This window comes from Telopea speciosissima, chromosome 9 (assembly GCF_018873765.1).
Source record: "Telopea speciosissima isolate NSW1024214 ecotype Mountain lineage chromosome 9, Tspe_v1, whole genome shotgun sequence".
NCBI classification, from domain to species: Eukaryota; Viridiplantae; Streptophyta; class Magnoliopsida; order Proteales; family Proteaceae; genus Telopea; species Telopea speciosissima.
Window position 1 is genome coordinate 40,324,158 of NC_057924.1, and position 19,349 is coordinate 40,343,506.

Consider the following 19,349-nt stretch of genomic DNA (forward strand, 5'->3'; position numbering starts at 1 on the left):
AAAGTTGTCATTCAGACCATAGTCAAACAACAAGTAAGGGGTCCCATGGATGCTCATGTCAAGAGGCGGACTCCTGAAGAGGTTGTTGCAGAAAGGCACGGTAAAGGTCCCCAACAGACTACAATGGAGAATTGTATGAGATCAGAGGAGGAAAGAGATAAACTTCATTCTTACTTTGCAAGGTGGGCTTATGAAAGCGGTGGTCCATTCAATGCCTTGAGGCTAAGGAGCTTTGAGGAGTTGGTTGAAGCAATTGGATAGTATGGGTCAGGTTTCAAGCCCCCTTCATTTCATGATTATAGGGTTCCTCTATTGAAGTCTGAGAAGGAGAAAATTAATGAAATAAAAAAGAAACACACAATCTCTTGGAAGAAAGGGTGTACTCTCATGTCTGATGGGTGGACAGACAAGAAAGGAAGGCACTTAATTAATTTTCTTGTCAACATTACAGAGGGGACATTCTTTTTGGGGTCTGTGGATGCATCAAGTCAAATACAAGATGCGAAAATGTTATTTGAGCTCCTTGATAGTAAGATTGAGGAGATTGGAGAGGAGAATGTGGTTCAAGTGGTCACTGATAATGCTTCCAATTATGTTGCTGCTGGAAGGTTATTAATGGAGAAAAGAAAGAAGTTGTATTGGACTCCATGTGCAGCTCATTGCCTAGACCTGATGATGGAGCAGATAGGCAATATAAAAACATATAGGTCTGTGATATTGAAGGGGAGAAAAATTACTAGCTTCATCTATAGGCATACTCGCCTTCTTGAAGCTATGAGGGTACATACAAGAGGAGCAGACTTAGTGAGGGCTGGAGCAACCAGATTTGCATTTTCATTTTTAATACTTCAGAGCTTATTGAAACATAAGGATAATTTGAGGAAATTATTTCTTTCTGATTACTGGGACAGTTCTAAGTTGTCACATACAGAGGCAGGGAAGCAAATTGTTGAAATAGTTCTTTCCACACCTTTCTGGAATGGTGTGTAAGATTGCTTGAGAGCATTATTGCCTCTTATTCAAGTATTGAGGATAGTAGATGGAGATGAGAGGCTTGCATTGCCTGAAGTATATATTGCAATGGAAGAGGCAAAGAAGAACATAAAATCAAAGTTTAAGGGCATAGAAAGAAAATGGAAGAAGATCATAAAAATTATTGATAGGAGTTGGACAAGTCAGATGGAGCGACCAATATATTTGGCTGCATTTCTCCTCAATCCAAGCAAGTACTTTAGTGCAATTGAGAAGGAATTAGATGAATCTGTAGCCAACTCCTTGATGCCTAAAGCAAATGATGCCTTTAATGATATTCTTACAAGGATGGTGCCTGATACAACCTTTCAAGACAAGGTCAGTGCACAATCTGCTGCTTATACTGGAAGTAATGGAAGTTTTGCAAAGGAGATGGCAATTAGACAAAGGGACAAGTTGAATCCTAGTAAGTAATTTTCTTTTTAATTTATATTGTTTAGTTGTTTCACTTGTTTGTACTTTGTATTTTGTATGTTGATTTTAATTTAATCTATATTTTTTCTTATATATATATTTATAGTCGTTTGGTGGGAAAAACATGGAAGCTCTACACCTGAGCTTACAAAGCTTGTAAGGCGCTTACTTGGCCTTTGCTGCTCATCTTCTGGTTGTGAGCGCAATTGGAGCATATTTGAGTTTGTGAGTAACTGAGTACTTAAGTACTAAGTTGATTTTAATTTTAATTTTTTGTTTTTTGTGTAGTTTTATGAAAGAATGATTTATGGAATAAAAGTGATATTTGTATATTGTTAATTGTTCTTCAGATTCACACCAAGAAGAGGAATAGGTTAGAGCATCAACGTTTAAATGATCTTGTCTACATCCAGTATAATCGCCGTCTTCAAGTAAGGTTCCAAGAGAAAAGGGAACAATCCAGAAATTCTAATCCACTGGTGCTTGATGATCTAGATTGGAGTAGTGAATGGATGACTGGCGTATTAGATGATGAATTAGTTCATCCTGGGGATGATCTCACTTGGAGAACTGTATCAACAGTTTCTGGAGCATCTTCATCGTTTCATGGCACCAATAGAGCAAGGAGGTCTGGACCATCAACCAGTGGAGCGGTTCCAGCATTAGCCTCTTATTCACGGCGCAGTAGGGTCTGTGAGGAGTCTTCAGATAACGAACTAGAGTTCGGGTTGGAGTTGGAGCAAGAGGATGTGCGTGATGATAAAGATGTTGAGGATGATTTTGGTATACAAAGTAATGTTGTGGGCAATCAACAAGAGGAAGAAGATGATTTGAATATACTTAATTGGGAGTAAAATTTGAAGTAGTGAAGTACTTATTAAACAATTTGTATTGGAATTTGGATGGTTTTTTTTAGACTTTTCTTCACTTTAAGTATTTGAATGTTTAAGCTTTAATGATTACTTAATTTTGGCATTTTACTATTTTAGGTTATTTTATGTTTTCTTTTATTAAGTATTGATTGACAGGGTCACATGAGTAGAAATATAGTGGATGACCTTAGGGCCTACTGCCTAAGCACTCATTTTGGCATCATAGAGGTAAGTATAATAATTTACCAACCCATTATGCTTTATATTTAATAATTTATAATGTTGTTTCATACTTTCATATTTATATGCTATATTGCTATGATAATATGATGAACTTAGTTTGTTAATTTGTTTTTTTGGATGAATATCTTGCATTGGTTTGACTCTTTAATATTTATTTGGCAAAGAAGTAGAATTATATAATTTTTAATATGCTATTTGTGCCAAATAAAATGGTTATATAAAAAAAAGAACACTAGAACGCCTTGTTCGCTAAGGCGATGCCTTGCGGCTGCCCTATCGCCAAGGCGCTTAGGAAGGCCCTCAAACGCCGTGGTCGCCTTGCCGCCTTGATAACTATGGTCTTCCTATGATGTTGTACTACGACAACAAGGCTGCCATTAGCATTGCACATAATCTGGCACAGCATGATCGTACCAAGCATGTTGAGGTGGATAGGCATTTCATCAAGGAAAAGTTAGAAGAAGGCCATATTTGTGTTCCTTACGTGAAGTTTACTGATCAGTTTGCTGATATGTTCACTAAGGGACTGCCTGGAAAGGTCTTTCATCCTAGTTTAGTCAAGTTGGGCATGGGTGACATTTTTGCTCCAACTTGAGGGGGAGTGTTGAATAATGTACACCAGAATACCATAGGGGGTATTCTGGTCTTTTACAGTTTTATTTTTTTGTTTTTATGTATTCCTAGCTATGTCGGTTATGCTAGGGTCATTATAGTCTTTTGGTTGTAATTCCTCATATTATAAATATAAGGCTTGTCTGATCTCATCGATCATTCAAGTATTCTCCTAAATTCTGTTTTCTCTACATATACGAAGAATTAGGGTGTCTAAAGTAAAAGAATCTTTAAGGAGGATGAAAGTAGGCAAGACACAAGGCCCAAATGAGATCCCAATAGAAGGGTGGAAGAGCTTAAGAATCTGTAGGTAACTTGGCTAACCAAGCTGTTTAATAAGATTATGAGCATAAGGAAAATGCCAGATGCATGGAGGAGAAGCATCGTGGTTCCGATTTACAAAAATAAAGGTGATATTCAGAGCTCCAATAACTAATGATTAATACTATGCAATTATGGGTGGGGGTTATTGAAACCCACTTGAGACAAGAAACTACTGTTACGGAGAACCAATTTGGTTTTATGACAGGAATATCCATGACGAAAGCTATTTGCCTACTTTGGAGACTTATGGAAAGATTTTGAGATTGTAAGAAAGATCTCCATATGGTCTTTATTGACTTAGAAGAAGCCTATGACAGAGTCCCTAGAAAGTTAAACTGGCAAGTACTAGAGAAGAGAAATGTTTCAAGTAAATATGTGGACATAATTAAAGATAAGTATGATGGTGCGATGACAAGTATAAGAACTGTGGGGGGCCAAGGTAGTGAATTCCCAATTATAATTGGGTTACATCGAGGATTAGCTTTAAGCCCTTATTTGTTTGCGCTTATCATGGATGATTTAACCAGAGACATTCAAGATGAGGTTCCTTCTTGTATTTTTTTTGCTGATGATATTGTTTTGGTGGATGAGACAAAAGTAGGGATTAACGTCAAATTATAGTTATAGAGATTAACCTTGGAATCAAAAGGTTTTAAGCTAAATAGAACGAATACGGAGTATAAGGTGTGATGCAGATTTATCACCAAACTGGACTTCTTTGCTTAGGAATAAGTCTAAGGTTGAGTTATATACATGTTGGGCCTTTGATCCCATGAGTTTTCTATATAATAGGTCACTTTTATGGGCCTAAAATAGTTGGAACTTAAAGATAGATCGAATCTAGTAAGAGAGAAGAGATTTACAGTAAGAAGAAGAGGAAGGAGAGAAGAGAAGAGAATGGGAGAATCGATTGTGTGTTGAGTAATGCTCAACACACATTTACTTCATTAAGCACTTTTAAGAATTACATGGACCTCCCTGGGGAGGTAAATAGAAATAAAGAAGAAATAACAAAAAATACAACTTAGCCATGTCTAATAATAAGACAATGACAGAACTACCTTTATACACCTATTCTAATAATTCTAACACTCCCCCTCAAACTGGAGAATAAATGTCATACATTCCCAGCTTGCACAATAAGGTACTAAAAAGACTAGGAATGAGACCCTTGGTGAAGATATCTGCTACTTGATCATCTGTCTTCACAAAGGGAGTACAAATGCATCTAGAATCCAGCTTCTCTTCGATGAAGTGTCGATCAACCTCAACATGTTTTGTTCGATCATGTTGAACTGGATTATGGGCAATGCTTATAGCAGCTTTGTTGTCACAATAAAGTCTCATTAGCTCTTCAGTTTCAAAACTCAAGTCTTGAAGAAGTCTTTTTAGCCATATAAGCTAACACATTCCATGAGTCATGGCCCTAAACTCAGCCTCTGCATTGGATCTAGCTACAACTGGTTGTTTTTAGCTCCTTCAGGTAACTAGATTACCGCCCACAAAGGTACAGTACCCTGAAGTGGATCTCCTATCAGAGACTGAATCAGCCCAATCAGCATCTGTGTAGCCTTCAATCCGCAAATGGTCATGCCTGGCAAATAAAAGACCTTTTCCTGGATAGGATTTCAAGTATCTAATGATGCGATACACCGCATCCAGATGTCCACTCCTGGGAGCATGCATGAATTGACTCACCACTCCAATTGCATAAGAGATGTCTAATCGAGTCATGGAGAGATAGATTAGTTTCCCAACTAATCTTTGGTACTTGCTTGCATTTATAAGGGAAGAACCACATTCATCACCAAGCTTATGATTCGGATCAATGGGGGAAGTTGCTGGTTTGCACCCCATCATGCCTGTTTCTTTTAGAAGATCCAAGACAAATTTCCTTTGGCAGATGTTGATTACTTTCCTAATTGATCTAGATACTTCAATACCCAAAAAGTATTTCAAGAGTCCAAGGTCTTTGATCTCAAACTGTTTAGCCAGATAAGACTTCAATCTGTTTATCTAAACAACATCATTCCCAGTTACCACAATGTCATCAACATAGACAATGAGAGCTGTAACTGTACCATTACCTCTCCTGATAAATAAGGTGTGGTCAGCTTGACTCTGATAATAACCATTCTTCAGGATGGCTTGTCTAAATCTCTCAAACCAGACTTTAGGAGACTGCTTGGGCCATAGAGAGCTTTCTTCAAGAGACACACTTTCCCTTCAGCTGAGGGACACTTAAAACTAGGTGTAGGTTGCATGTACACTTCTTCTGCTAGATCTCCATGAAGAAATGCATTCTTCACATCTAATTGGTACATTGGCCAATCTTTATTGGCTGCCGTTGAAAGAAGAACCCTGATTGAGTTATGCTTAGCTACAGGGGAAAAAGTCTCCTGGTAGTCAATGCCATACACTTGACTATACCCTTTTGTAACCAGCCTAGCTTTGTATCTTTCCACTGTACCATCAGATTTATACTTGATGGTATAAACCCATCTGCATCCAACTGGAGTTCTCCCCCTGGGAAGATCAATTAGAGTCCAAGTATTGTTCTTTTCCAGAGCCACCATTTCCTCAGACATTGCTTGCATCTATTTTGGATCGGATAAGGTCTCTGTGACATTTTTGGGAATGGAAGAAGACTCAAGGGCAGTGGAAAAGACAATACCTGTAGAAGAAATAGAGTCATAGGAAACAAACTGGGCTATGGGGTTAGTACAGGTTCTCTTCCCCTTTTTCATAGGAATGGGAAGATCTAATTAAGAAGGAGAAGTATTACCTGACTGAGGAGGATGAGACTGAGGATGTGGATCCAAAGAGGGGTTTTAGCAGGGTTGTTTTCTCTTCAACGCATACCAGGGTTGCTTTCCTTTTCTCTTCAACAAGCATTCACCCCTTGTGAATATAACATCTTTGAATCTTATTTCCTTGTATTCTTTTTTTCTGCTAGCATCACCACCACTACTAGCATCAATTTCAACAACCCCATCAACATCAACAACATCCACTTCTTTGTATTTTCCAATATCAATTAGGAATGGGGAAGTGGAGGTAGGCAAGGGAGATAGAAAAGGAATGACATCATCATGCTGTTCACTTCTAGTACTCTCCCCCTGAAGAGGATGCTGAGGAGAAGAAAGGTAAGGAATAGACTCAAAGAAGGTGACATCTTTGGAGAGAAGTCGCCTTCGGGAAGGAGGATGGTAGCACTTATACCCTTTGGTTGAATTAGAGTAGCCCAAGAAGATGCACTTGAGAGCTATGGGATGAAGCTTGGTTTGGGTTGATTTGTTGACATGAACTTAACAAACACAACCAAAGATTTTTGGAGGCAAGGAGAAGACTGAGGATTGAGGAGAAAGAAGAGCCAGGGGATATTTGGAGCCAAGGAGTGGAGTTGGTATCCGGTTAATAAGAAAGGCAATGGTAAGAAGTGCATCAGACCAGATAGTCTTAGGCACATGCATACCAAAGAGAAGACCCCTGGTGATTTCCAACAAGTGGTGGTTTTTTCTCTCAGCCACCCCATTTTGTTGAGGGGTGTTAATACAGGCCAGTTGATGGATGATGCCATGATCAGTAAAGAACTATTGGAGCCCCCCATACATGTACTTACCCCCCTTATCAGACCTAACAATTTGGATTCGAGTACCAACTGAGTACTGATAAATTGATAAAAATCCATGAAAGCATCACAAGCATTACTCTTTTGTTTCAACAAAACAGTCCAAGTAGATCTAGAATAGTCATCCACAAATGAAACAAAGTAACGAAATCTAAACAAAGAAGTAATAGGAGAAGGCCCCCAAACATCAGTATGAACAAGAGAAAAAGGTGCAGTAGATCTATTACCATGATAAGGATCAGATGTGCTACAATGTTTATCAAAAATATAAGATTCACATTGAAAAACATAAGAAGAAGGAAAAGATGTAAACAAGTGGGGTAACTATCTCCTTATAACAACAAAAGAGGGATGACCCGAACGTTGATGCTAAAGCATTACAGACTCCAAAGTACTATGGTCACTCCGACCACAAACATAAGCTGCAGTAGTATATTGATCGGGTAACCGTGGTTCAAGAAGGTAGAGTCCTTTTTTAGTCCCACTGCCAATAACCCTTTTTGTCTCCAAATCATGAAAAAGACAATAGGAAGGGTAGAAAGTGACAACAATTTAAGGATTTGGTTAGGTGACTTACAAATAATAGGTTAGTAGCAAAATCAGGAACATGAAGAACAGACTCAAGGGAAATAGAAGGGGTAACTCTCACATAACCCCGACCAGAGAAAATGGAGTAGGAATCATAATATTGTGACATACCAGTCATGTGATCAGAGGCTCCAGAGTCAATAATCCCTAGGTGGGTGCAGTATGAGCAGACAAGACCTGCAGAGTTGAGGTAGAAGTAGCTGAACCTCCAGAGGTAGGACCAGTGGCTGACCCTCCAAGGTGAGACACCAACCGGCGGAAGGCTGCAATATCATCCTATGAAAGAGAATCAGAGGCAGGCTGGGTCCAGATGTTTCAGACTCAGATGTCACAGAGTGAGCCCTAGCTCCCCCTCGCTTGCCTCCACGGGCACTAGATGAACCACCACGCATACCAGGGGGTTGTCCGTGAAGATCCCAACACCTGTCTTTGGTGTGTCCAAACTTTCCACAATGATTACATTTAAATCTCTCGCAGTGATCTCCACGAGTTGGTCCTTGGCCTTTCCCCCCACTTTTCCAGTCTTTGTGGGAATTAGAAACAAGAGCAGATCTCTCTGTTGATGGTGCAATATCCATAGTTGTTCTCCTGGTTTCCTCACTTTGCAAGTAGCTACGCACTTCATCCAGAGATGGAAAGGGAGATCTCCCTAAGATTTGCAAGCGAAGAGGCTCATATTCTGGGTTAAGACCACCAAGCAAAATAAGGATCCTTTCCTTTTCGTGACTCCTGTAGACCTTTGCCTCGTCAAAATTGGACAGCTGGAGGTTGTTATAGTGATCATATTCCTCCCACAAACTGATTACAGTGTTGTAGTAGTCAGATATACTCCTATCATCCTGTTTCATATAGATAATTTTTTGGAGGATTTGATACACTTTTGTTGCATCACAGTGTCCCATATATCTATCGTAGTCTCCTTACTCATAAACCTCCTACCTATCTCAGGTTTCATGGAGAAAATCAGCCAAGTCATAACAGTGGAGTTCTCAGTCTCCCACTTGAGATAGCTTGGATCAGTTGTAGCAGGAGCCTTGATAGACCCAGTAATGTACCCCAACTTTCCCCTATTGCGTAGGGACAACTTCACAGAACGGGACCAATCCAAGTAGTTGGTATTGTCCAATTTCACAACAGAGATTTGGGTGTTGGGGTTATCAAAGGAAGCCATGGTTGGGAAACCACTACTTAGGCTACCAGCTGTAGTTGGTCCACTGACCTCAGAATCTTGCCCAGACACAGTAGACATAATGGGCAGACACTTCAACAATCAATATAGTGTGCTGCTCAAGTGGGGAGTACCCTCAACCCAAACAAAGGAGGCAAACCAGCAAACAAGTAGCTGCAAACAACCAAATCAACCAGACATAGAGCCAATACCAACATACAGCAAGTGTACATGGAGTAAAAGCTTGTATAACATCAACTAAACTGCTCTAACACCCAATAGCCTTCAGTCCATTGCAACCAATAAGTGTATAAGGAACAAAAAACTCCATTCTTATCAACCAAACACATCCAATACATTTAGCTTCAAAAAAAATTCAAACCAGAGGCAGAAAACAGAGCTGGCGGTACCTTGAGAGCATCAAAGTTTGGAGTTATGCTCCTCAAACTGCTCCCCTCTTCAACCGAGTGATGAGGGGTTTAAAAGGGTACCCCTAGGCGATCCACAAGCAGCAAATCCCTTCCCAAAAGATGGGAAGATGAGGGAGAAACAGGAAAAACACTCTTCAGCTGGTGGAAAAAATCTGGGTGGTTGCTAGGGCTTCAATCTTCATCAACAGCTACTAAACTCCATCCATGGTGTGTTGGTTTGAAGAATAAACCTCCAAAGAATGTAGTATGTGTATACTTCACATAGTACAACCTCTAATGGAACCCTTTGTCCTCTTAGGGTTCCAAAGAGAGGTGAAGGAATAGACAACCAAGCTTAGTCGACTTTTAAACCAGAATACTTTGCTCTGATATCCGGTTGGAACTTAAAGATAGATCAAATCTAGTAAGAGAGAAGAGATTTACAGCAAGAAGAAGAGGAAGGAGAGAAGAGAAGAGAAGAAAAGGAGAAGAGAATGGGAGAATCGATTGTGTGTTGAGTAATCCTCAACACACATATTTACTTCATTAAGCACTTCTAAGAATTACATGGACTTCCCTAGGGAGGTAAATAGAAATAAAGAAGAAATAACAAAAAATACAACTTAGCCATGTCTAATAATTAGACAGTGACAGAATTACCCTTACACACCTATTCTAATAACTGTAACAAAAATATGGGTAATTAGGTTGCATATGGGATTAGTTGTTTTAGTTCCATACTAAGTTTTATTTTGGTGTTTTTGTTCATAAATTGAACCGGTTCAACCAATGGTTCAATTTAAGTGATTTTGTAGTTTTCTTTTAAATGTTTAGTGGGGCTGGATTAGAACTCTGTTTTGAGTCTATTTCAGTTTCCTAGTCAGTTTAAGTTACTTAATAGGTTAAGGATTGGGTTAGGCCTTTCCTTTTTAGTGTAGGAGTCTATTTTTGAGTCTTTTATGTAAGGTTGTAAGGAGGGCAAGTATTGAACACGAATTTTGATATTGATGAAAACCTTTTGCTGCTATTCTTCTCTAGTGAAGATTTTTGTCATGTGTTTGATAAAGGCTGGTGGGATTGGTGTTTGATCCAATTGACACCTTGCGGTGTGAAGCCCGGGTGGTTCTTTTGAAGTTCTACATTCAAGTTCTAGTTCAAGATTGGATTTTTATTCAAGAATCTCATTCAAACAAGCTGCTGTCCAGGAAATTCTGCAACTATAGTAAGTTTAAATCATCCCCAACCCCTACTCTTCTTCTAACCTTCCATACTTCCAAACCCTAGTTTTCCCCTTTATTATTTTCAGTTTTCCCATACCCTAAATTCCCAACAGACCTAAACAGCCATCAGAACTTCATCAAACTTCAACCACAACACCCCCTGCCCATAAGGAGAACTCGATCTCCCTTGCTGCCCATCCCAACCACTGAAACGCTAATTTCCCCCCATCTCAAATCAAAACCCAAAACCCTAATTTCTGCCCAGCCCAAACCAACCGTCAGAACAGTCTACAAATCTGACCGATTATCCCTCATACAACCATTCAAGTTTGGTTAACTTCTGTCCAGCCAAACCCTAGAAATCTTTCCTCTTTTCCAAAACCCAAAACCATAACCCTAACTTGCTGCCCATTCAAGTTTACACACTTCTATCCATCAAAACTGTTAGGACCTTCACTGATAGACTCCCCTACCACAACATGACATAACCCATACATCAAACCCTAACCCTAATTTTACCAAAAACCCTATTTTGACCTAGCCAATTCACCTGTTCATAACAGATCCTGGTTGTCTAGCTCCTAGTTGGTCTTCTACCAATCTAGGACTACATTATGGTGTGTAACTTTGGTTACACTAGGATGGATAATGAGGTGGTTAAACTTGATGAGAGGGAGATTCCACAAAGTGATTATTTTAGGTATCTTGGCTCAATCATAAATAAAGAAGGTGATATAGAGGACGATGTTTCACAGAGAATTAAAATAGGATGGATGAAGTGGAGAGGTGCGTCCGGTGTTTTGTGTGATCGGCGTATTCCTTTAAAACTAAAGGAAAATTTTATAGTACAGTCATACGACCGACTATGATGTATGGTGTGCAATGTTGGGCAGTTAAGAAGCATCATCATATAGATAAACTCAGTGTAGCAGAGATGAGGATGTTGAGATGGATGAGTGGCAAAACTAGGAAGGATAAAGTAAGCAATGGTCATATTAGAGATGGTCTGGGAGTAGCTCCGATACATGAGCTGGCATAGCCATGTTCAACGGAGGCCTTTGGATACTCTAGTACGGAGGAGTGATTTAATTCAGGTTGAAGGAACTAAAAGAATCAGGGGCAGACCTAAAATGACCCAAGGAGAAGTGATAAAAGACATGCATAGACTAGGCCTTGTATCAAGTATGACCTTGAATAGAGCTGATTGGAGGACAAGGATCCATGTAGCCCACCCCATTTAGTTGGGATAAGGCTGAGTTGTTGTTTTGTTGTTGGTGAGGAGCTGTAGCAATCACAAGTGAGCTCTCTCTTCCTCTTCCACCCTTACTGTTTTCATCGTCAGGTTGAAGAAAATAACACTTCTTAATCACAAGGCCATGTTTGTATTGATTTTCCAAGAGGCCCTTGCTTTCTTAAGTTTATTTTTCCCTTTCTTCCTTTTATTTTAAATTCCAGGTAAGTTCCTCCCCTTCAGATTTTTTTACCGTTATATCCCAGATTCAGTTCAATTTACTTGTAAGAATCTAAATTGTTCCTGAATTTACTAAAATGCCACTATCTTTGTCATTTGAGGTTCTATTGTTTGGGGTTGGCCCATAGCGACCCAAAAACCGGGTTTTGTGATGTGAGGTTTGCATTAATTGGTATTAGAGCCAAAAGTCCTTTTCCCTACCTCTAACCATGGTGCCAACAATGAGATAATTTAGCAACTTAACTCCCATAAGCGCGAAACTAGGGTAGACATTGACCATCTCACACACCGGGTTGATAACCTCATCACAGTTGTCACTTCTCTTCAGACCATTATGACGTCCCTACAATCTTCCATTGATACACCAACATCTTCCGATAAAAGAACGAGTCCAATTCAGTTTGGGGATTCTTCCAACTCCATTCCATATTCCCCTACTTTTCCTCATAGCCAACCTTAGCCAACCAATTACATTTCTCCCAATCAGCGTGACCTGTGTTCTTTCAGAGGGAGTGTGGGTTCTCAACAAGGGGGCCTGTCTCAATTGGCCCACTACCACCACCACCACCACCACCATATGGGGCTGGTTGACATCTTGACGATCCTCTTTATGGATCTGTAAAAGGGGCTAAGTTGGATGTCCTTGATTTCTATGGGATGACCCTGGAACAGTACTGGATTCATAGAATGGAGATATCCCCCCTACCATATGGATTGATGCTAGGAAACCCTTACTTGCTGAAACCAAGTTGAAGGGTATGGCTTGAGTTTGGTGGATCAAGTACTAACAACAGAATCAGACTCGAGGTATTAGGTTGGTCAACACCTTGGTTGAGATAGAGGAGGTTGTGGATTAGAAAATTTTGCCTACAGACTACAAGTAGTGTATGCACCTTCAGTTCTCAAAGTTGAGAAAGGATGATATGACAGTGGAGGAGTATGTGGAGAAGTTCTACTAAAGCCACTAGGTCGGACTTTGTGTGGGATGAAGAGGTGTTAATGGTGTAGTTTCAGAACGGGTTGCACCCTTAGATCAGTGCTGGATTGGATTACAACATACGACCTACAAAGGTATTAGGTTGGTCAACATCTGGGTTGAGATGGAGGCTGTGAACTGGAAATTTTTTCCTACAGTCTACAAGTAGTGTATGCACCTTCAGTTCTCACAGTTGAGACAGGATGATATAACAGTGGAGGAGTATGTGGCGAAGTTCTACTAAGCCAATAGGTTTGACTTGGAATTGGACGAAGAGGTGTTAGTGGCACAGTTTCGAAACAGGTTGCACCCTTAAATCAGTGCTGGGTTGGATTACAGCAGGCTACCCTACAATGGCTGATGTGGTACAAGTAGTGTATCGGGTAGAGGAGAGTAAAGAAACCTTACAATTTGAAGGAGCTTCCCAAGCACTTTCTTTAAGGCTGATAGTGTCATTAAGCAACCTTCTCAACCTGAGAAGCCATCAAGTAAACCATAGTTCAACGTGTCTTTTATGATGTCTTCACAACCAAATGACACTTATACTCCTTGTGGAAGTGATTCTGACTTACCAACTTCAAAGACAGGTTGAGATACAGTGCTTCAGATGCGTAGCTTTTGCCGATAAGGATACTCTCATGGTTAGTGCTTTGGAAGAGCAACAAAAGAACGAGATAGTTTATCTGGAGGCAGAGCGTGAGCCTAGTGAATGTAGCGGTAATAATATTGATGGGAAACAACAACCTTGTTACGTTCTTCATCCATTTTTGGCCACACATAAGATCTTTGAAGAGGATGATTGGCGTTGTAATAACAATTTCTAGACTAGGGTGAAGTGCAACGATAGTTTGTGTACTATGGTGATGGTAATCGATGGCGGTAGTCGTACCAACGTCGTTTCTGAAGAAGCCGTTCAAAAGCACGGTTTTGTGACCTGAGATTGCATTAATAATTGATGCAGTTGCATGTACGTGGTTGGACCAGGATGACCCTAATGTAGTCCTAGATTGGTAAGAGACCAACTAGGAGCCAATAAACCAGGATCTGATATGAACTGGTGGTCCGATTAGGTCAAAATTAGGGTTAGGGTTTGGTTAGGGTTAGGGTTTGAGGTGTTGGTTATGCTAGGCAGGTGTAGGGGAGTCTATCAGTAAAGGTCCTGAGATGTTTTAATGAATGGAAGTGTATAAAGTTGAATAGGGAGTCAATTAGAGTTAGGGTTTCGGGTTTTGGAAAAGAGGAAAAGATGGATTTCTAGGGTTTGGCTGGACAGAAGTTAACTAAACTTGAATGGTTTTCTTAGGAGGATATGAGGGATAATTGATCAGATTTGTAGACTGTTTTGATGGTTGGTTTGGGCTGGGCAGAAATTAGGGTTTATGGGGTTTTCTAGGGTTTGAGTTGGAGGATGGGGCTAATCTTTGGATCGAGTTTCCCAATATGGCAGGGGAGTAATCAATCTAAATATGACAGGTTTTGGCAGGCTGGTTAGGTCTGTGGAGATTTTAGGTTATGGGAAATTGAAAATAGAAAATGGGGGAAAGCTAGGGTTTGGGGCTGTAGAGGAATAGAAATAGAATTGTGGGATGGGGGAATGTTTCAGACTTGTAATGGCAGAATGTAATCGGCAGCAGCTTGTTGTTGAAGTAGCTTGAATAAAAATTGAATCTTTGACTAGAACTAGAAAGTAGAACTTGAGAGGAACAACTTGGGCTTCACACCGCAGAGTGTCGATTGGATCAAACACCAATCCCACCAACTAACTACCCGTGCTTCACACCGCAAGGTGTTGATTGAATCACGCACCAATCCTACCAGTTTTGATCACACACAAAGCAAATCTTCAATAAAAGAAAGGTTGCAGCAACTTGCAGGAACAGATTTCATAAAACAGTGAGGTAAAGAGGAGCCCCACGGTTAGCTTTATTTATATTGGCCAAAGGCCTAAATTCCTATGCAGCCTAGGAGTAGGAAATCCTAGGTTGAGTCAAACTACAATACACTCCCTCTCTACAATTCGTGTAGAGGTGTGAACCCTACAATATAAAGTTAAAAAGATTCTATTCTAAAACAATATTCTAAAATCACTTAAATTGGACTAGTGGTTCAACCGGTTCAATTTCAAACACTAAAACATGAAAATAAACTAAGGACTAATCCCACATGCAACTTATGTACCCCTACTTTAGGTCCATAAAAGTGACCTATTACATTGAAAACCCATGTGACCAAAGGCCCAACATGTCTATAACCCAACCCTAGACTTATTTCTAAGGCAAGAAGCCCAGTTTGGTGATAAACCTGCATCAGACCCTATCTGAAAACCTAGACTAAGACGGACTGGAGACAAACTGGGAATTTTGTCCAATAGTGGTTGGTTGGGAATCTATTTTATTTGGGGGTTATTTATGTAATTTGAGATTTTTATTTTATATTATGGAGTTATATACGTAGGTGATAGTTTTTAGTTTTCCAGTTTCCTTGAGTCAGTATCTGTTTCGGGTTGAGATTAAGAGTCTTTTTTTTTTTCCTTTATTTATATGATGTAATCCATTAATTATTCAACATAGTTGATTGAATAGAATTTGAGATTTTCAAGTCACAGCGGTGCTTGCGTGAGAGATTGATAACAGACCATACAAGGTCTTTTTTTTTTTCCCCCCCCAATTCTTGTAGTGGTTGATCCTCCTCAAGTAAGATTTCCTTAATCCCTTCCATTGTTATCTTTTTTATTTCTTCTTTCCTTTTACTTCATTCTTCTTCTTTTCTTGGTAGCTTTCTTGTTCTTCTTCCCTGTTTTTAGTGCTGGAGGTATAGTTTGTCTGAGAAGAGTTTGTTGAACTTCGTTTTTACAACTCAGATCGAGATGAATCCTTGATAGATCTTTTATGCGTCTGGAAGGTTTTCTTTTAAAGTGAAGGAGGTCATGAACCAAACAATTGGTTGTGAAAAGAGGATGAATTAATATTTAGATAATCAAGTGTCGAAGGTTGGCAAAATGGAAATGAAGAGGCTGGAAAAATTTGCATGCTTGATTTGGGGAAAAGTGAACGATCATGTAGGCTTCCTTATCTCTTTATGAAATGATCAATGGGTGAGCATCCCTTTTGTATGTTTGCGTGTGTGTGTGTGTACATGATTTTAGATAATGTCAAAATTTGCTCTCTAGCAAATCCTGGGAAAGTGTGCAATTTTCTAGTTACCTTGTGTTGCAAAGATATGTTCGCTGTGCGGTAAAGAATATCAGGATATCTGAGACCAACATTTCTTGTGAAAATATTTGTTCGTGTAAAGACATGGTTTTTATGGTGGCCATGAAATGTATTATTGGGGCCCACAACACCATGCTGTCACGACCGTTTCGTCCAGCGCTGTTCGTATGGTCTACGGTCGTGTCATAGGTGGGGCTTAAGAGGTAGCCTTGACATGGGAATGGTGCCTAATGGCACTTTTGTAATTAACTTTCTATGAGTATGATTTTTCAGGGGGAGGGGTCATGTCTCCTTCTGGAAAAGTACAAAAAGTATAAACGCATCCTTATAGAGGAGTGGCAGGTTGTTAAGGAGTGTAGCCTTTGGTAGCCTGCCCCTATGCTAGTGGCATGAAGACCCATTGTCCTGCTATACACTTCACCTGGTGATCCCCTTTAGATTGCTAGTTTCTAATGCTTCCCTTCTATTAATGAAAGTGCTTTGTCTTCCTACCATTTGTGTGTCTTTGCCTTGCTTTCCTCCTCTGTTGTGGCTTGTTTAGGCTGACTCATAGCATCGCGTACTAGTGAGTGCCGCACGGACATCCAATTGTGTAGGACTGTGACACAATGTGCGAGGCAGTACAGCCATACCCACAACACCATCTGGCCATGTCGCTATATGTAGTTCACTGTATAGTAATAAATTTGAAGGGTCTTCCTACCCTCATTGTCATCGTCAGGCAAATACCCCCCCCCCTTTTTAGACAAATCATTTGGTCATCAGGTTATGTTTTCTAACAGTGATTGTCAGATTAGCATATTTAAATTGGAAAAGAGATAGTGCATGGTTGTCTAGATCAGCTTTTGGTTAGGTTAAAGCTAGGTGATTTTAGGTCTTCAGGTTGTATCACTTAGGTGGTTAGCCAAGTGTGATTATTGTCCTGCGAGTCCATAGTGTTTGGCAGGCATTTTGGCTGTTTTATAATTGTCAATGTCATAATTGTCCACAATGTTTGGCACACAGATTTGGATCCTCTACTTCCGAGCTGCCCCTACTTTCGTGCGCCCCACACACAGCAAGGCGGATAAGACCACCTTACCCCCGCTCGGGCAGGGGTAAGGCGGTCTTTTCGCCACCTTGCTGTGTCTGGGGCACACACGGCAGCACGGGCAGATCGGCAGTAGAGGAGCCTGACGCTTGGCTCACTATGTTGGATGATGACGTGGTGAAAATTGAGGAGAGAGATATCACCAAGTGACTATTTCAGATATTTGAGGTCTATCATACACAAAGAAGGTGTCATAGATGATGATGTTTCACAAAGAGTTAAAGTAGGATGGATGAAGTGGAGAGGTGCGACTGGAGTACTATGTGACCGACGCATTCCTTTAAAGCTTAAAGGAAAGTTTTATAGGACTGTTGTCCAACCTGCTATGATGTATGGGGTGGAATGTTGGGCAATTGAGAAGTGCCATATAGCGAAGCTGTGTGTGGCAGAGATGAGGATGTTGAGATGGATGTGCGGCAAAACTAGGAAGGATAATGTGAGGAACAAACGTATTAGAACTGATGTGGGAGTTGTCCCGATAAACGACAAGCTTCGAGAATGTCGTTTGAGGTGGTTTGGCCATGTGCAACGGAGGCCTGGGGATGCACCACTAAGAAGTGATCTGATGCCGATTGAAGAAAAGCTAAAAGAGCTAGAGGCAGGGCCAAAATGACCATAGGTGAGGTTGTGAAGAATGACATGCTTAGTTTGGGTTTTGTGCCAAGTATGACCTCAGATAGAGCCTTTTGGAGAGCAAGGATCCATGTTATCGACACCATGTAGCTGAGATTTTCCCGACTCCCTGGGCTATCCTCTTTCCTCTTACTTTCATTTTTCACTTTCCATTACTTACTTTTCTTATCCCATTTATTCATTTTTAACCTGCATTTCTCTTCATTCCTCTTTGTTTTTGAAAGGATCCATTTAGCCGACCCCATTTAGTTGGGATAAGGCTTAGTTGTTGTATCTTGTATAATTGTCAATGTTAACATAATATTGATTTATGTTAAGGTGTGGTTTTTTGAATCTCTATATATAAAATGGCATCAAAAGTGCGAACTTACTGGGTTTGGAGTCATCCTTGTGAGATGAAGAGGCCTTCCTACTAGCTTTACCCCAATGCAATCTCTAACCTTTTTATTTCAAAGTTAATAGTCTCTCTTTTATGGTCCTATGTTGAGTCATGTTTTTTTAATTTACAGCATTTATCAGTATGTGCATGTCCTGCTTTTAACTATTTATCACCCTTTCATTTTGCGGGGTTGAGTGGTTATCTCTAAGTCACTGCCTAGTTGCCGTTTATTGTTAGGTTCATTCTTTGGGAATCACCTTCTGTTCTCTCAATTTATTAATAATGAAAGCAAACAAAGCAATTTTTGGGCAGCTTCATTTAAGCTGTTTAATTTCTATTCTTGAATGATAGGTCAAGTCAAAGACACAGTTTATATTCTAAAGTCTGATAATTATGAAACGTGGGGAATGTAATAGCTGATAAACATACTTGAAATGTCTGATTTTGCAGTTCATGGTGCAGCGTTCTATTGGTCCAGATGCAGGGAAGTTACTTCTTTTTGTTGATGCTATGATTGGATTGACAGAATGTTCATACTCATTGGTTCTTTTTTTTGGTGTTTATGTTGCCATAAACTAAATTCTAGTAAATGCTATTTATTAAACTGCATCGGTTGATGTAGATTTGTTTCAGCATTCAGGACTCCATAGCATATAAGCAAACTAATGGTATAAATCATTTTTATCAGTTATACTAGAGGTGTTAATTGGGGGCTTTAGGATGGGCTGGCTTGTGTCTTGATTCGAATTTTTATCCGCTGCTGTAACTGCAGTGCTGCTGTACGCAACGTGTGGTGCAGCAGTGGCCATGTGTGCTCAGCGGGCCCCACTGTGCACACATGGCCACTGTTGCGCCACATGATGGGCACAGCAGCGCTGCTGGAAGGATAAAGGTCCGTCTTGATTCTCTTGAATTGATTCCATCTTAAATGACAATGGCACGGTTCAAGCCTGAGCTGTCTCTGTTGGACCTGTGTCCATCTTAACGACTTAACCTTTCTAACTCTAATGCTTTTCTCTTGGTTATGGTTTGAGGTTTCGGTATCGGATTACCGGATATGCCAATACTGCAAGG

The 19,349-nt window shown here is 40.1% G+C and overlaps 1 long non-coding RNA gene across 1 annotated transcript in view; it reads left to right on the forward strand.

The window, feature by feature from the left end:
• Window positions 1–18,907, forward strand: part of LOC122639514 — a 38,074-nt gene extending 19,167 nt beyond the window's left edge. The window contains exon 4 of the long non-coding RNA XR_006329522.1: window positions 18,726–18,907. This is a non-coding gene — a long non-coding RNA (uncharacterized LOC122639514). The remainder of the gene's footprint in view (window positions 1–18,725) is intronic.
• Window positions 18,908–19,349: the final 442 nt, after the last annotated feature.